The sequence below is a fragment of the Micromys minutus genome (assembly GCF_963924665.1).
Source record: "Micromys minutus genome assembly, chromosome: 25".
Taxonomy (NCBI): Eukaryota; Metazoa; Chordata; class Mammalia; order Rodentia; family Muridae; genus Micromys; species Micromys minutus.
The window spans coordinates 2073519-2088587 of record NC_137960.1 but is presented as its reverse complement, the minus strand read 5'-3'; the positions used below and the strand labels follow the sequence as shown (position 1 = coordinate 2088587).

At 46.2% G+C, this 15069-nt stretch overlaps 2 pseudogenes across 2 annotated transcripts; one reads left to right on the top strand and one right to left on the bottom strand.

Annotated features, from left to right (window-relative positions):
• Positions 1-476: 476 nt before the first annotated feature.
• Positions 477-5021, bottom strand: LOC308436743 (protein DBF4 homolog A-like; annotated as a pseudogene). The gene is made up of 3 exons: positions 4385-5021; positions 3882-4350; positions 477-540 (listed from the first exon to the last, which is right to left on the bottom strand). The product of its transcript is annotated as a protein DBF4 homolog A-like (transcript).
• Positions 5022-13569: 8548 nt separating this feature from the next.
• On the top strand, positions 13570-13830 carry LOC308437060 (TSC22 domain family protein 1-like; annotated as a pseudogene). Its single transcript has one exon. The product of its transcript is annotated as a TSC22 domain family protein 1-like (transcript).
• Positions 13831-15069: the final 1239 nt, after the last annotated feature.

Sequence of the window (15069 nt, the reverse complement as noted above, 5' to 3'; positions counted from 1 at the left end):
TTCCTGAAGTCCTGTGTCTCTGGTGCCCTTCCACTGGGATACCTTCTCCCTCAGAGCTGTGTGATCCTGGGCTTCTGACTCCTGGGACATTCTCCATCTGAGCAGAAACACTTACATTTTGGTTCAGTGACTAGAACAGGCTCTTCTGGTGACTGTGCTCTTCCTAGTCATGGGTCTGAACCCCAGTAGGACCCTATCCCCATCTCCAGTTTGCCTGCAAAAGTATTACCTCCTGGCTCCCTGATTGCTTGACACCCCATGTGCCAGTATCAATTAGGTAAGATTCCTCTTTGTGAATAAGAAACATCCTCTTCCTTTGGGAAGTTGGTTATGTCAAATGAGGTTCTGCTGGGGCACAGGTGAGAGGATGTTTGGGTAAAACAAGCATGTGAAAGGACCAAGATGTTAATTAAGAAGGAATATAAATGTGACCCAACAGATGGTGGAAGACACAGGTATTGGCACCTGGTCATTCCTTACTGCTCTTTTGCCGTGACTTCATAGATAGAAATGGTGGTGTCTGGAGGCTTCTTGTCACTTCTGTGGATTGGGAAAATTGGCAGAGAAAGGTGGAAGTTTCTGGATATGTCACCTGACACAGACTCACATGGGGTTTTCATGAGACAGAGGCACGAGGTCTGAGCTGTTGGAGGACACGGGATTCTTGGAGGGAGTGTAACAGGACACAGTGACACTGATGGCGGCTTGCATAACTAGCTGTGCAATGCTTACCTGGTGTCGAGTATTTGTCTTCCCTGATCTTCCCTCTCATTGAGAGAGTCCAGCAGCAAGTCTAATGGCGTCCCTGCTGGTCCTGGTCAGTCCCACTGGCTGGTGCTGACTCAGCGAAGTCTGCCTGTGTCTGCTGAGTTGTGTGCCACCTCTGCTGATCCTGATGCTGTCCTGAAAACACCAAACTGCACTGCTGCTGTCCTGGCAACTGGAGACTGAAATCAGCCCAAGGAATGACTCCTAAACACCAAGACTTTGGGAGGTGTTTGTGATGGATTGAGCTGCTGCTGATTCCTGTGAACTGAACAATGCAGATTGAAATTGTTCCAAAGAATGTTTCTAAACAGGTCCACTTCCCCCATATCCTAGTAAATGTTCTTTCCCACTTCCTCTGCTTGGTAGTGGCCCAGAAGGAAGGTTAAAGCATTTAAGAACCCTTATTAAAAGTAAGTTTTGAAAAGTCAAAGCCTACATCTTCTGGTCAGTGTAAAGGTTTCACTGTCTCTGAGGAAGTGCCTGTTGAGTGTCCAGCATCCCTCCGGTACTCTTAGAGGTGGAGACACCTCTAGCCACGGGCTTTAGTCTACGGCTGGCCCTCTTTACCTGAGCCCATTCTTCTACCATTGGAGCTGCTGTTCTGCAGTTCCCTTAGGTCTCCTGGGCCATTGCTCCCTGTGGTTGAAATTAAACGGGGGCAGGCACAAGGCTGTCACTGTACAAGGCAGAAGGGTAGGCAGGAGCAAAGTTTTAGAATGAGGAATAGAGAAGGGAGAGAAGAAGGAGGCAAGAAGAGGGAGAGGAAGACACCCTGCTGCATGTCTCTGCACAGGCACAGGTTGTAATGAATATTTTATGGGATGGATTTGTATAGGATGATTTGTCTTGTCTACATGGGAAAATTATCATTTGGCTCTGGATGTGGATGCTTTGTGGAGTGTAAAATTTACTGAGAAAATCTGAGATAAAGCCATTGTTAAATTACAAGTTTCTAGAGCTTTGAATTTGTCGGGCTGGTTGGAGTGTAGGTTGAGTTCGTGGCTGGCCCTCTGCCTGGAGAGAGATGCCTGAGGGGAGAGGCCTCTGCTGACGTGAATTAACGTAACATAAGTTGTACATGGTCCACAGGAGCCGGAACTCACACAGGGAACAGCACATTGAGGTGCCACATTGGAGCGGGTGGAGGCTCTGCAGCTCATGGACCAACCGGGTTAGAAGCGGCGGGGGCGGGGCGGGAACACAGAGCAGTGCCCCTGGGAACCAGTCTCCAGAGGAAGCCAGAGTCGGCAGCACAGAGTAGGACATTCGTGCACCAGGTCAGAGAGAGACCATAAAGTGCTGCCGGTAAACCAGTAAACCTGAACTTTCTTTATTTTTAATAAAATAAGTAACAAGTGTTTATTGTATAATTTGTAACAGCTACTCAATCCTGTAAAAAATTACAAACATCATTTTAATTAACATTTACAGACAGTTTCATAAACAAAGTTGACAAAAACAAACCCCCCACAATTCCTAATTATATATGTATTTATAAAAACTTCAGGAAAGCACTCACTTCTGAAAAGAACATTAAATACTAAAATCCAACAAATGCAGAAGTTGAAGGGGAAGAAAAAATTGTTGACAGAAGGCTACTTGAATTATCTTCCTTCCAAATATCTAAACACCACATATTCCACTGTTTTCAGTGTAGCTTGTAAAACCCAAAATTCTGATTTCTCCCGCTTGTCTGAAAAAGTCCCACGAGAGACTGAACCGGTGACCCCCACATTCTGTCTTTGTGTGCAGGAAGACACTCCGCTCTCTTCATCCAGATCAGCGCCCCATTCAACATCTGCTTTCTTTTTACCTAATAACAGTCTCACTTTTCGCCGGATCTTACCACGAGGCAAATTCTCTCTTTTCTCAGTGCCATACTCACGAGTTTCCTGAGGATGAAAAGGTGGAGTTCTTGCCTTCGTTATTAGGTGTTCTTTCGGTGTGTGTAATGTCACTGGGTCAGAATCATGACCAATCACAACATGAAGGTCCTCTGCTTGTAGATCTTTCGCTGAAAACTGTGCAATGTCTGTGGTTAATTTTGGTTGGGGTAGATTTCTTTCTGTACTGAGATGGGAAACTTGTCTGCACAGCTGTGGCTCCCTTGACATGGCACCTGCCCTCTGTTCTACATCATTTCTACCTATGGTTACTTGACGTTGACACCCACTGCGCATTCCTTCCTGTGGGTTGTCACACAGGGGTGGCTGTGCTCACTCCTGCTCTCTGTCACTTCATTTACCATGCTCCGTGGTTCCCCATCACACCCTTTCTGTCCAGTTGAAGAATAGGTTGTGGGTTCTGAAGCAAACACAAGCTTCTCTTCAGTTTTCTGGGTTTCTTCACACTGAAAATTCTGCTGGAGCAGCTGCCCATTGTTTTCTCCCACATCCTTCTGGAAACTGGGCTCCCATAGTAGCTTCTCCTCTGGTTCAGTGTTTTTCAGGACATTTGCAGAAGCAGAAGAAAGGGACCCAACACTGTATCTTATTCTTTTCTCTTTAGGCCTGTGTCTTTCATACGCTACAAAATTAAAAGCTAACTTTGATACAATATCATCAACAACTTGATACCGGTTACTCCGCACAAAGCTCCTGTGTTTCTCACTCAGAAGGTGAGTTTCAAGATCTTCATATTTCTGTAAACCACATTCACATTACCCTTTTTGTCTCTTTTCCTTCAGCTGGAGTTGAAGTGGGGTTACACACGTATCGCCATCCGTAAGGATTGTGAGTTTAGGCTGAGCTTGTTTCTGAATGCTGGATGACTTCTCTATATCAAACGGACTGCAAGGCTTTGAAGGAAATAGTTTATACAAGGTGTACTGGGAGCTGAAGGTGAAATGGCCTGTAAGACCGATTCACACCTTCAACCTTTAAAAAAGACTTCTTTTTTTTTATATTCAAAAGAGCTGAGGATTTTATTTTCACAGTTCACAGTGTAAGTAAAAACTGCACTTTTTTGTCACTTCTCTCCAGGAGCATTCTGTTAGGAAGGAAGTTCTTTGTCCTGCAACTACTAAACCCTCAGGCTCAGCACCAAGAGTTCCTAGTGAAACAGCAAGAACAACGAAATGATAAAGAGTGAGTGCTTCTGCTCTTATCTGTGGCCGGGTCATGCCAGGCCGTGTGGGCACCATCATAGGGCGGGCGGGAGGTCTCATCATTGGAGGCCCGGGCATCATGGGCATGTGGCCTCCCATGGGTGGTCTCATCCCAGGAGCTGGTCCCACAGGCATCATCCCAGGAGGAGGAGGAGGGCCCATCATTGGCATCATGGGAGGGCCTCCCACGTGGGGTGCAGGCATCATGCCAGGCTGAGGAGGACGGGGGAGACTTGGGGGAGGTGGAATCATGGCCCCTGCAGGCAGAGGCGCCGAGAATGGAGCTGGAGGGGTCTTGTTGAAAAGCAGCCGTTGTTTGATCAGTCAGGCCCTGGACCTGCTCTTCCATCCGTTTCTGGTAATAGTCTTTCACATTCTCTTTGTGTTTCCAACCACTGCAGTGTGTCTTCCTCACAGATGGAGAATCGTGGGTAAGATACATATCACAGTAGTCGCAATAAACCTTAGGTGTGTTGCTCCACAGGCCGTTGGCTACTCGGGTTCCCCCACCCCAGGAACTCTAAAAAAGGCTTCTTGAGTCTCCCTGTTCTTGCCTTTTGTGTTCCAGCACCAGCTTCCCCCCCCATCCCTGCCAGAAGTACTAGATTTCTTGAGTGCACCCGATGCTTTCTTCTTCTTTTCAATGGAGTATTGACTGTCATCAATATGAAGAATCTTTACTCCCCATGATAAGGCATTCGATAATATACTATTGGCAGGAATAAAATCATGATCCTTGACAGCTTTTTCAGCTAACAATTTTCCTGGTCTCGAACACTGTCTGGAGACTTAAAGGAACTTCCATCATGGCTGGGATGAGGACAGGTGGTTTCCGCAGCCTGTGCGGATTCTGGACTTGGTACAGGAGAAGTCCGGCCCAATGTTTGTGCACACGGTGCTTCCTTTTTATTGGAAACCAGGTAACTGATAAATTTGCTGAGAAATTCCTCAACTCACCCTCCAAATTCCTTTATATCTTTTTGTAGTTTTCCACAAATGGTGATAGAAGGCAAGTCAAGCTAAAATATTTGCCCCAAAGCAGTTTTCCCAGTCTACTATCAGCTTTCAGGGATTTCAAGGATGGCCTATTCTTTTCATTTTTGTCTTGGATGCCACCCGGGAGAGGTGCTTTCCAGTGGATCCTCATGGTCTAGGCAGCCACCAGGCACCAGCCACCAGAGGCTGCATGGGACAGCACAAAGTTCTGATGGACCCACGGGCTCTGGCCTCAGTGCCGGCCGCGTCTTCTGGCCCAGCTATCGGGCTGATCCTGGCGCTGAGCCTGGGATAGGGAAGGAACTGAGCTCCAACGTGGGAACCGCGGAGGCGGTTAAAGATTTAAAAATGCTTCATGACCGCGGCTCCCAGACTTGCTCCCTGCCCTTCCTACATGGGTCCCTCTCCCAGGCTCCCCTTTTTAAAATATTTTCCACACCCCCCACCTTCCCTTAGCTCACCCTCCCGTCAGAGCTGCCTATCCCACAGCTCCTCTAGGTCCAGGAACTTTTAGGTGTCTTATATTTTCCTCGGGACCCCCAGGGAGAAAGCCTCATTGCCAATGGCCCCTGTCCTGAGCCACTCCTTTTCCCATTACCAAGTCCTTGGCTACACTCCACTAGGCTCCCCTGAGGCTCCAGCCCTACACCTTCCAAACTTAATTTGCACCTTCTCTCTCGGTGCCACTGAAATGGAGGGATATTCTCTCAGAGTCTGGGGTCACCATCTGGGATCTTCATTTGTGCCCCCCCACAAATGAGACAGTGATACACAGGAATAGGCTCCTTGTCTGCACACTCCAGCTGCAGCTGAACTTCAATGCAGATCAAGAGGGTTAAGCTTTGGGGGCTGGAGACATGGCTCAGCAGTGAAAAGCACTGACTGCTCTTCCAGAGGTCCTGAGTTCAAATCCCAGCAACCACATGGTGGCTCACAGCCATCTGTGAAGAGGTCCAATGCCTCTTTCAGGTGTGCTAGACGCACTAGCTACAGTGCACTCAAATAAATAAAATAAAGAAAGAAATCTTTAACAGAGAGAGAGAGTTAACATTTTATTCACCCACTGTTAGCCTTCAGTTGTGTCCACCCCTAAATTTTACAAACTACGTCAAATACGGACTAACAGATCATGTGTCTCTGCTGGCCTCTGCCGCCTACCATACTTGGTTCCAAATTTAGAATCTGCCTGTAGAAACTCCCCCCAGTTCATTCTGCGGCCCTTTCTCTCTTCCTCCACTGACTCAAATTGTAGTTCAAAGGGCTGAAATATTCATGCCTGATTTTCAGTAATGGCACCTTCTGTCACTGCCCAAACAAATGACCCAAAAATCTCTTATATTGTAATTAATGACGCATGTCACCAGATGGGAGATGGGGTTGCTGATAAATTTGAGCACAGCATTTCCCACAGTGCGCATCAGACACAATGAAAGTAGAGAAGGTACATTCTCCACTCTCAGTCTCTGGGTGCAGATATGAGAAAGAAGTGGTCCAAAGCTCCTCAAAGGTCCCCACAGCCCTAATATCAACAATTTAGATGAAATTTATCCACTCCAGAGAGCCGCCCTCATAGAAGCTGTCAAAATGGTGGTTTCTGTGAAAATGGCAGCACCAGGACATCTCTTCAGCCTGCAGGATCACAACAGCTGTCCACAGTGCAGCGTCACCTTCCCAGTCTCAGCAGGAGCTGCCCCTCAAGCGCTGTCCACAGGGGCAATGGCATCACCTTTCCTGCCTCGATCTACAGTATTGGTGAAACAACACCACAGGAGCTGTCCCACAGGAGCTGTCCCACAGGAGCTGTCCGTGGTGGCAGCACCACCTTTCCATCCTCCACATCAATTTCAGAGAAGGCACCTCAGTCAAAGCTGCCCGTGTCTCAGGATGCTCTTCTCCAAGTCAGAAGCAAGAATGTCCTGCTGTACCTGACGAAGCCCTCCAGGCTGCTGTCACACAATTAGCACTGAAACTGAGTCTTCAGACAGTCACCCCATCTTTCTGTCAAGCCAGGGGCCTGAGGTTGGTGGGAACATGGAAAGACTAGAGGACTCTGTGGCCGTGTGCCCCCTGTTACACTTCCCCTGCTGTGAAGTGAGTTCCTCGGTCAGAATACCACGTGGAGCTCTGTGTGGAATAGCATGATGGTGGACAAGGCGTGTAAGGTCCCTGATGGTGGCTTCAGCAGTAGCATCAAACGCAGGAACAGCAAATCCATGGTCAGAATGAGAATCCACTGTAGTTAGTGCCAAGTGTTGTCCTTCCCATGAAGGATCTGGATCAATGTGATCAACCTACCAGCAGGTTGCTAACTGGTCACCTCGAGGAAAGGTGCCACACCTGGGCATCAGTTGGTCTCTGCTGTTGGCAGATCTGGCTTTCAGGAGCAGCTATAGTCAGTCAGCCTTAGTGAGGGAAAATCCATATTATCAAGACCAACCATAGCCCCCATCTCTGTCACCATGGCCACTTTGTTCTTGTACCTATTGGATAATGACAGAGATGGCTGATAAAGAGATTGACTGTCCATAGGACAGGTCACCTATCTATTTGATTATTGGCCTTCTCCACAGCCGACCTCACCTTTTGATGAGTGGAGCTCGAATATCTTCATGCCCCTCCCCCGTCTGGAGAGCTCTATGCGCATGCTCTTCCTAGATGACAATCATGCTCTTTCCAAGTCCCTGACCATCCAGCCAATCCACTGACTAGTCCTGAATTAGAGAACAGTCATAGGTTCAGCCATTTCCCCTTCCTAATCAAATACATTAACATATGTATGGCCTGAACTCCCACCCACCGTGAAGATTTCCCTTCACAAGAGTCTTTCAGGTTTGTCCAAGGAAGAGGCTGGAATGCCGAGCTGTCCTCTTCTGGTGTTGCCTGCAGGACACGCAGGACCATCAGCAGGACAGGCCCAGTCTCTTCTTTCTTAGTCTTCCAATATAAGGCACACCTCATGAGGCTGTAGGTGCATGCTTGTCTGCAGATGACACTGTAACAGGAGTAGACACTGTAGGCATTTGGGCAAAGTCTTCACGTTACTTCCTTGTGCCTATAGGACCTGCGCAGGCCGTATATATACCTTTTCTATGTAATGATTGGTTAATGCTGTGTGTGTCCTACGTTATGACTTCATACATCAGATAAACTCACTGCAGACAGCACAGGTCACATGGTAAACTAAGCACCGTGTTCCATTCTTGTTTGTAGGAGGAGCCAGGTCAGTAACTTTTCCTTCATCTTGGATGGAACATCTCTGCATGCCCCATACCTCTGCATTCCTTAATTTCACTGATTTAGAAGGATCTTGAATATTTGTTTGGTTTTATTTCCCACCCTCTGAAGCACATATGTGTTACCAGAGTCCAAACTGGTTCTGATTACATCTTCACTCCATGGGCCAGAGAACCAATGTGAGAATTCTGCTAACCTCTATCTGTCCCATTTCTACATTCTGGGACTGGAAAAGAACCTCTGATGAGTTCAGGAACTCACTGGACCTAATGTGAATCAGACTTCTGCCAAAACATCATTAATCACGAGCCCTACATAAGAGCCTGCTTTAACGGAAGGGCCATAATTGTTCTTAGGATCTCAAACAATCTCCATTAATTTGCACCAGTATCCAGTAGACCCTGGAAAGTCTGATTATTTCTTTCCCACAGCATATGGATACCCTGGAGAAATCCTTTAGGTCAAACTAGAAAAGGACTGGAGAAAGGTTAGCAGTAAATATTTTAGGTATTTTATAAGGTACTTACTCAGGGGAACCTGGCTATTTGTTCATTCAGGGATCTGGGTCTGTAAACTGCTCAAGTCTAGAAACTGATTCACGGGCCGAGATGTTCTTTTACCGCAATTATGCAGCCTTCATCTCATTGTTGACCATTTTTCCACTTACATGATCAAACAAAAATTCAGCTGGCTTCTGTGATGATTTCATTAAGAATTTTGCCAGGCCTTGGTTGTGCATACCCAGAGGCAGGCAGATCTCTGTGTTCAAGACCAGCCTAGTGTACAGAGTGAGTTCCAGGGCAGCCAGGGCTACACAGAGAGACCTGTAGCTGGTCTTTCCTACTTTGTTGTTTTTATTTCTGGTCATTAGTACTTGGTTGGCTCTATTTTCTCACCCTACGTGCTCCTGATTTCACCTCCTAAGATGCAAAAGGAAAAAAGAAAGGAGATAGATAGAGAGACAGACAGATAGACAGATAGAATCTCAATTTAATTTCTTTCCCAACCATACTTCCCAGTTTCCAGCCTTCAAATGTTTCTCCCAACCTTTTCTCTCTCAGTTCCCCAACAGTCTGCTTAAACACTTTCTTCTCTCGTTTTTCTCAATACCAGAGGCTCCAAATTGTGACAAATGTTCTATCCTCAGCCGACTTTTTAATAAACAATGCTGTTCTTAGAAATCCAAGAGGCAACAGCATTTAAGGTCAGGTGTCAACCAGTTCTAACCGCTAAGAATTCTAAAGGGCCAGCTGACTGGGTACCTTTAAAGGGCCAGGTGCACAAGATAAAGCACACTAGAGAAACACATAAAAAAGAAAACAAAAAAGGGAAGGGAAAACATATTCAATATTCAGTTCCATAAGCTCATAAACTAGAATATTTGGTCTTCAGGGAGTGGAAGTACTTGGGGGCAATTAGGGAATGTGGCCTTGCAAGAGAAAGTCTGTCACTGGGTGGGAATTAAGGCTCAAAAAGTGCAAGAGAGTTGCAGAGCCTCCTCTCTCCCTTCCTCCCTCCCTCTTCCCCCCTCTGTCTCCCCCCCCCCCCGACTGTGGACCCAGGTGTAGATCTCTCACCTACTTCTCCAGCACCATGTGAGCCCGCGTGCCACCATGCTGCCCACCATTGCAGTAATGTAACAAACCTCTCACGGTGTAAGCACGTTCCAATTAAATGCTTTATTTCATAGTGTGGCCATGATCATGATTTGTCTAACAGCAGTGGGACACTGACTAAGATGAAGTTTGGTACCAAGGAGCATGGCACGGCTGTCACAGGGCCTGACACTGCTGCTTGTAGGTGGAAATCGGGTCGGATTTGGAATGTAACTAAGTGCTTTCAGGCAGACATAATGGAGCAGCTGTAGGAGCGTGCAAGACTGTGCCGAGGACGATTCAGACTTGGGGGAGGGCAAGCTGAAGTAGTGTCAGAGGGGATAACTGTTAGTACACAGACAATTTTGTGATGCTTTGCAAACTGTGGCTGCATTTGCCTCTGTCTGAAAAATCTGTCAGAGGGTAATAAATTGAAGAATTTTGGGTGTGTGGTATTGGCAGAGGAGATTTGAAGACAGCCTCATCCTGACTCTGTCCTGGGGTTATTACTGGTCACTCTTACGCAGATCTACAATGAAAAGGAGCAGCTAATCAAGGAAAGCACAACATGTACAGTTTGAGGGGAAAAGAGGCACCGTAAAATGTAATGGAGCTGAGTCCAGGGCTCAAGGAGAGAAAATTTAATAAAAATCCCTGATAATCAACAGAAAGGGAGTGCATACCTCTGGACAACAGCACAAACTGCTTAGCTTCCAACTCATGAAAGGAAATGCATTTTAAGCAATGAAGGAAACTATCAAAAACAGCAGGCTGTTGAAAACATATTTGAATGAGGGCCAAAGCTGCAACTTCAGCAAGCAGCAGAACTTGGCAGCTTCAGCCACATGGTTCTGGAGTCTTCAGAGCCAAAAATACAAGCAAGAGATTATGGAATCTCCCTCTGAGGCTAAGAATTGCCACTGAGGGCAGACATGAGGTGGGGTGTAAGGCATGGAGGCCTAGAGAGGCCTCAGTGTGAAGCTATGAAAGTGAAACCTGGATTTCACTGAGACCTCAAATACTGGGGACACCACAGTCATGGACACCTCTCAAAGGCAGGTGCTAAGAGGAGAGAAACCAAGAGGCCAAGAGAGAAAAGTGTTCTGTTATTCAGGGTTTCTCTTCCTAAACAAACATCATGACCAAGAAGCAAGTTGGAAAGGAAAGGGTTTGTTCAGCTTACACTTCCACATCACTGTTCATCACCAAAGGAAGTCAGGACTGGAACTCAAGCAGGTCAGGAAGCAGGAACTGATGCAGAGGCCATGGAGGGATGTTACTTACTGACTTGCTTCCCATGGCTTGCTCAGCCTGCTTTCTTATAGAACCCAGGTCTCCCATCCCAGGGATGGCACCACCCACAATGGGCTGGGCCCTCCCCCCTTGATCACTAGTTGAGAAAATGCCTTACAGCTGGATTTCATGGAGGTATTTCCTCAACTGAGTCCCCTTTCTCTGTGATAACTCCATATTGAGTCAAGTTGACACAAAACCAGTCAGTACAAGTGTGTTGCAGTCAACAGAGCTGACGGGAGTTGGAGATCTGGAGAGAGCTTTGACATCAGACACAGAGATGCAGAGTTTGGAGTTTGCCCAGCTGACCTCTGGTCAGTATTCCCTCACTATGGTTCCTTTCGTTTGTTTTGAAATAGTGAGTCCTATGCGAGGGTATCGGGGATAAATGTGGTCTATCTGCTTTTTAATTTTGATTTTACAGGGGTTACAGCTTAGGGATTGCATGAATTTCAGAAGATACTCAGAACTTCACATTTTATAATGTGTTGAGATTGTTAGAGACTGTTAGACTATGGGGAATTTTGAAGTTGGCTGGATGCACTTTTGCCTTACGATATTGCTACAAGCCTATTGGGCCTGGAAGTGGGATGCTGGGGTCTGAATATGAATGGCCCCATAGATTCATATATTGAAATCTGCATCATCAAGAAACAGCACTACTTGAGAAAAAAATGAGGTTCTATTGCCTCGTTAGAGTAATGTGACCTTGTTTGAGGACATGATTCAGAGAAGAGGCTATGGTTCTCAAAAGGCCAATATCTATCTTTATTTCTTTCTTTCATTCTTAGTTTCTTTCTTTCTTTCTTTCTTTCTTTCTTTCTTTCTTTCTTTCTTTCTTTCTTTCTTTCTATCTTCCTGCTGCCTGTGGATCCATATGTAGAAACCTCAGCTCTGTCCCCAGCCCCATAGCTGCCTGCATGAAGCCATGATTCCCACCATAATGAGAACAGACTGACCTCTAACACCGACAGCAAGCTCTGATTAAATGCTTTCTTTTATAGGGTTTCCTGTGTTTGTGATGTTTCTTTATAGCAATAAACTCTGGCTAAAACATTTTCTTATGTATTTCATGCACAGAAACACCACAACTGCTTGTCAAACCAAACAAACTTCCATACAATTCAAACCACCATGAACTTCACTTTGCCTGTAATGAACATTAGTGAGGAGGGTTGTCCAATGTGGACATTGCTTTGTCTACGTCCCATTATGGTTGTTATGCTCTTCCTGCCTTTAGCAACTGTCCACTGCAACCTGGCCCCTGTTAACAACTAAACCCACCGCGTTTAATTCATCCAGTTCAGCAGCATCTCCATCCCTCAGGTCTGACACAAAGGAAAGGACAATGACAAAGCTCTTCCTGTGCTGGTGCCCTTCTTATATTTTGTGTCTTATAGGACCAGTGAAGGGCATGTCTTCTGAGCCTTCCTATGGCAAAGAATTAGGTTTTACACAGATAACCACTCTACCATTGCAATTTCTCTGAGCCTTAAAATCCCTCCATCAACAGCAAGCCAGGGGATATTAGGCATCTTCAACTCCTTCTCAGTAGACCATCTCTTGATAAATATTTCAGCCATGATTCAAACATAGTCTTGACACCTTTTAAATGTAAAATCTTCCACAGGAAAGCTACAATATCCATGCAGCAGCACCACATCCCAAAACACAGTCTGCCCCAGTTTTATGTTCTTTCAAATATCCCACACCCACAAAGTCCATTCCCACTCACTCCCCAGACTTCTGCTTAATGATTAGCAAACTCGTCAAGCTCCTTACATGTGTGCACAGAAGTGCAGGGCTCCTCCGCATGGACTACACGTTCTTCCTTCCCTCCTGGAATCTACCTTGTCTGAAGTCTGGTTTCAGGTCTGGAGTCAGATAACAGAGCTGCTGAAAAACACTGGAGTGAGAAAGGACTGCTGGACAGACCGGCAGACATACGTGAGAACCTCAGAGTGGAAGGCAGGAAATGTGTCGAGTTCAGGGAGATGCTTTGCCTTTGTTTCAACAAGTGAAGAAAAGCTATAAATTCCTTCAAAGTTAGTAAACCTTACATTTGACCAGGGGAGACCTCATGCACAAAAGAAGAAAGAAAAGAAGAACCAGACAAAGCATGAATTCTTGTCCCTCTACAGCATACGGCTCTGAGACTGGCTAAGACATGAATGAATCCAGCCAGGATGTCAGCTACTCATAACCAGTAAATCTTATTGGCTACGAAGTCCTCATGGCTTCTCCGGCCACCCTTGCATATGGCGTGGGTGGATTCACAGTGCAGCTTCGGTATATAGCACAAACAGACTTATAGAGACTGATGCCTTTCCTTCTCACACATAGAAGAGAATCAGCTGTAACAGATCTGTGCACACTGTGTATTCCATGCACGTGTTAATCCAGATATGCTATTACTTGTAAAAATTTGTGTTTTCACAGATGCATCTAGGAGTTTACCAACTGGGAAATTTCTCAATTTCTTTCTTGTCTTTGCTGGGAACTGAAAACGCTTCCGTGAGACTTGACAATAGCTCTGGTGCAAGCATGGTAGCCATCGACACCAAAATAGAGCAAGCTATGGATCTGGTGAAAAGCCATTGGATGTACGCAGTTAGAGAGGAAGTGGAGGTGCTGAGGGAGCAGATCAAAGAACTAACAGAGAAAAACTCCCCGCTGGAGCAGGAGAACAATCTGCTGAAGACACTGGCCAGTCCAGAGCAGCTCGCCCAGTTTCAGGACAGCTGCAGACTGGCTCCCCTCCGGCCACCACACAGCCACAGGGGACCACACAGCCCCCCAGCACAGCCAGCATCCCAGGGCTCAGGATCAACCGCGTAGCCTACTGTGCAGAACAGAACTGGCTGCTGCTGTCTGAACTAGAAAGACAAAGAGTTGTGCTAGTGAGAAGCCGCCTCTACAGTCACCCATTTCATTGCTGTCTGCAAGAAAGACGTGAGACTCGACACGCTGTTCTCGATTTCTCTCCGGTTATTAAGCACTCATAATGCTTTTGGCGTGAAGAAATATACTAGTTGAGTGAATTTCAGGTTTCATCAGAGAGTGGGCGTGGATGTACTCTGTGCCACGTGGCAGATGTCTGAGGAATGGTTTAATTGACGCTGAGGCGCTGTGTGCCTTTTCGACCCTCCCCAGCCTCCCACCCTGCTTCCAAGAGCTCTGGGGCTCGGAAAGTGGGCGCTCCTGGATCTCGTGGACTCCTCTCCTTCCCTTCAGAGAACTTGAGAGGCCAGAAACAAGACTGCAGGGGGGGGGGTGCAGTCCTTTTACAAAACCGACAACTGTCACCAAAGCTTACAGAACACTACAGTACTGTCCCTCTTTTCAGAAACACCAGAAGACACAAAACTGTTAGAGACACAAGGGTGGCAGGTAGCTGGGACCTAGGCTGTCCTATATGAAGGTTGTTTCGCTTGTTGTATATTTGTGTATGTAGTGTAGTGAATTTGTACAATAGAGGAAGGTAACTATTGTTTAGGTTGCACAGGTTGTTCTGCGCATGTCCCACTGTCCCTGTGTTTATCTGCTCTGCTTGTCACCTTCCAACAAAGCATATCAAATGTAAAATAAAGAACACTAAGTCCTCACTCCCAAGGTTTGGGGCGATAGGTATTTGGTTATCGAGTGGGTGATGAATGTTCGTTGTTGTGAAAGTGTGGTTTTTCACAAGTCCTTAAAGGTCCTGGCCAGAGAGCAAACAAAGGAAAGGAGACTGGATTCAGGAATTTCTTCCTCTCCTTTTCTTTCTTCTGTCTTTCTCTACTCTCTGATGTTAGGGTTGAAGCTTGAGAAGGGATGAAAAGAAAAAGCAAGCAATACAAACATAAATTATCCAACCTACTTAATAAATGTTTAATAATAATGAACATTAAATATGTGTACAGCCTCTCCTTTTGCCCACCACTCAGAAGAGGTGGTGAAAGAGAAAAGTTATTAAAATATGGGGGAAGCAGACCTGTTTCATCATAGTTCTTTGGTGACAAGCCCAGTCTTCTTGTCAGGAGTTCAGTCCTAAAGCAAACACCAAATACAAATTAACAGCTGCACTACAATGTTCTC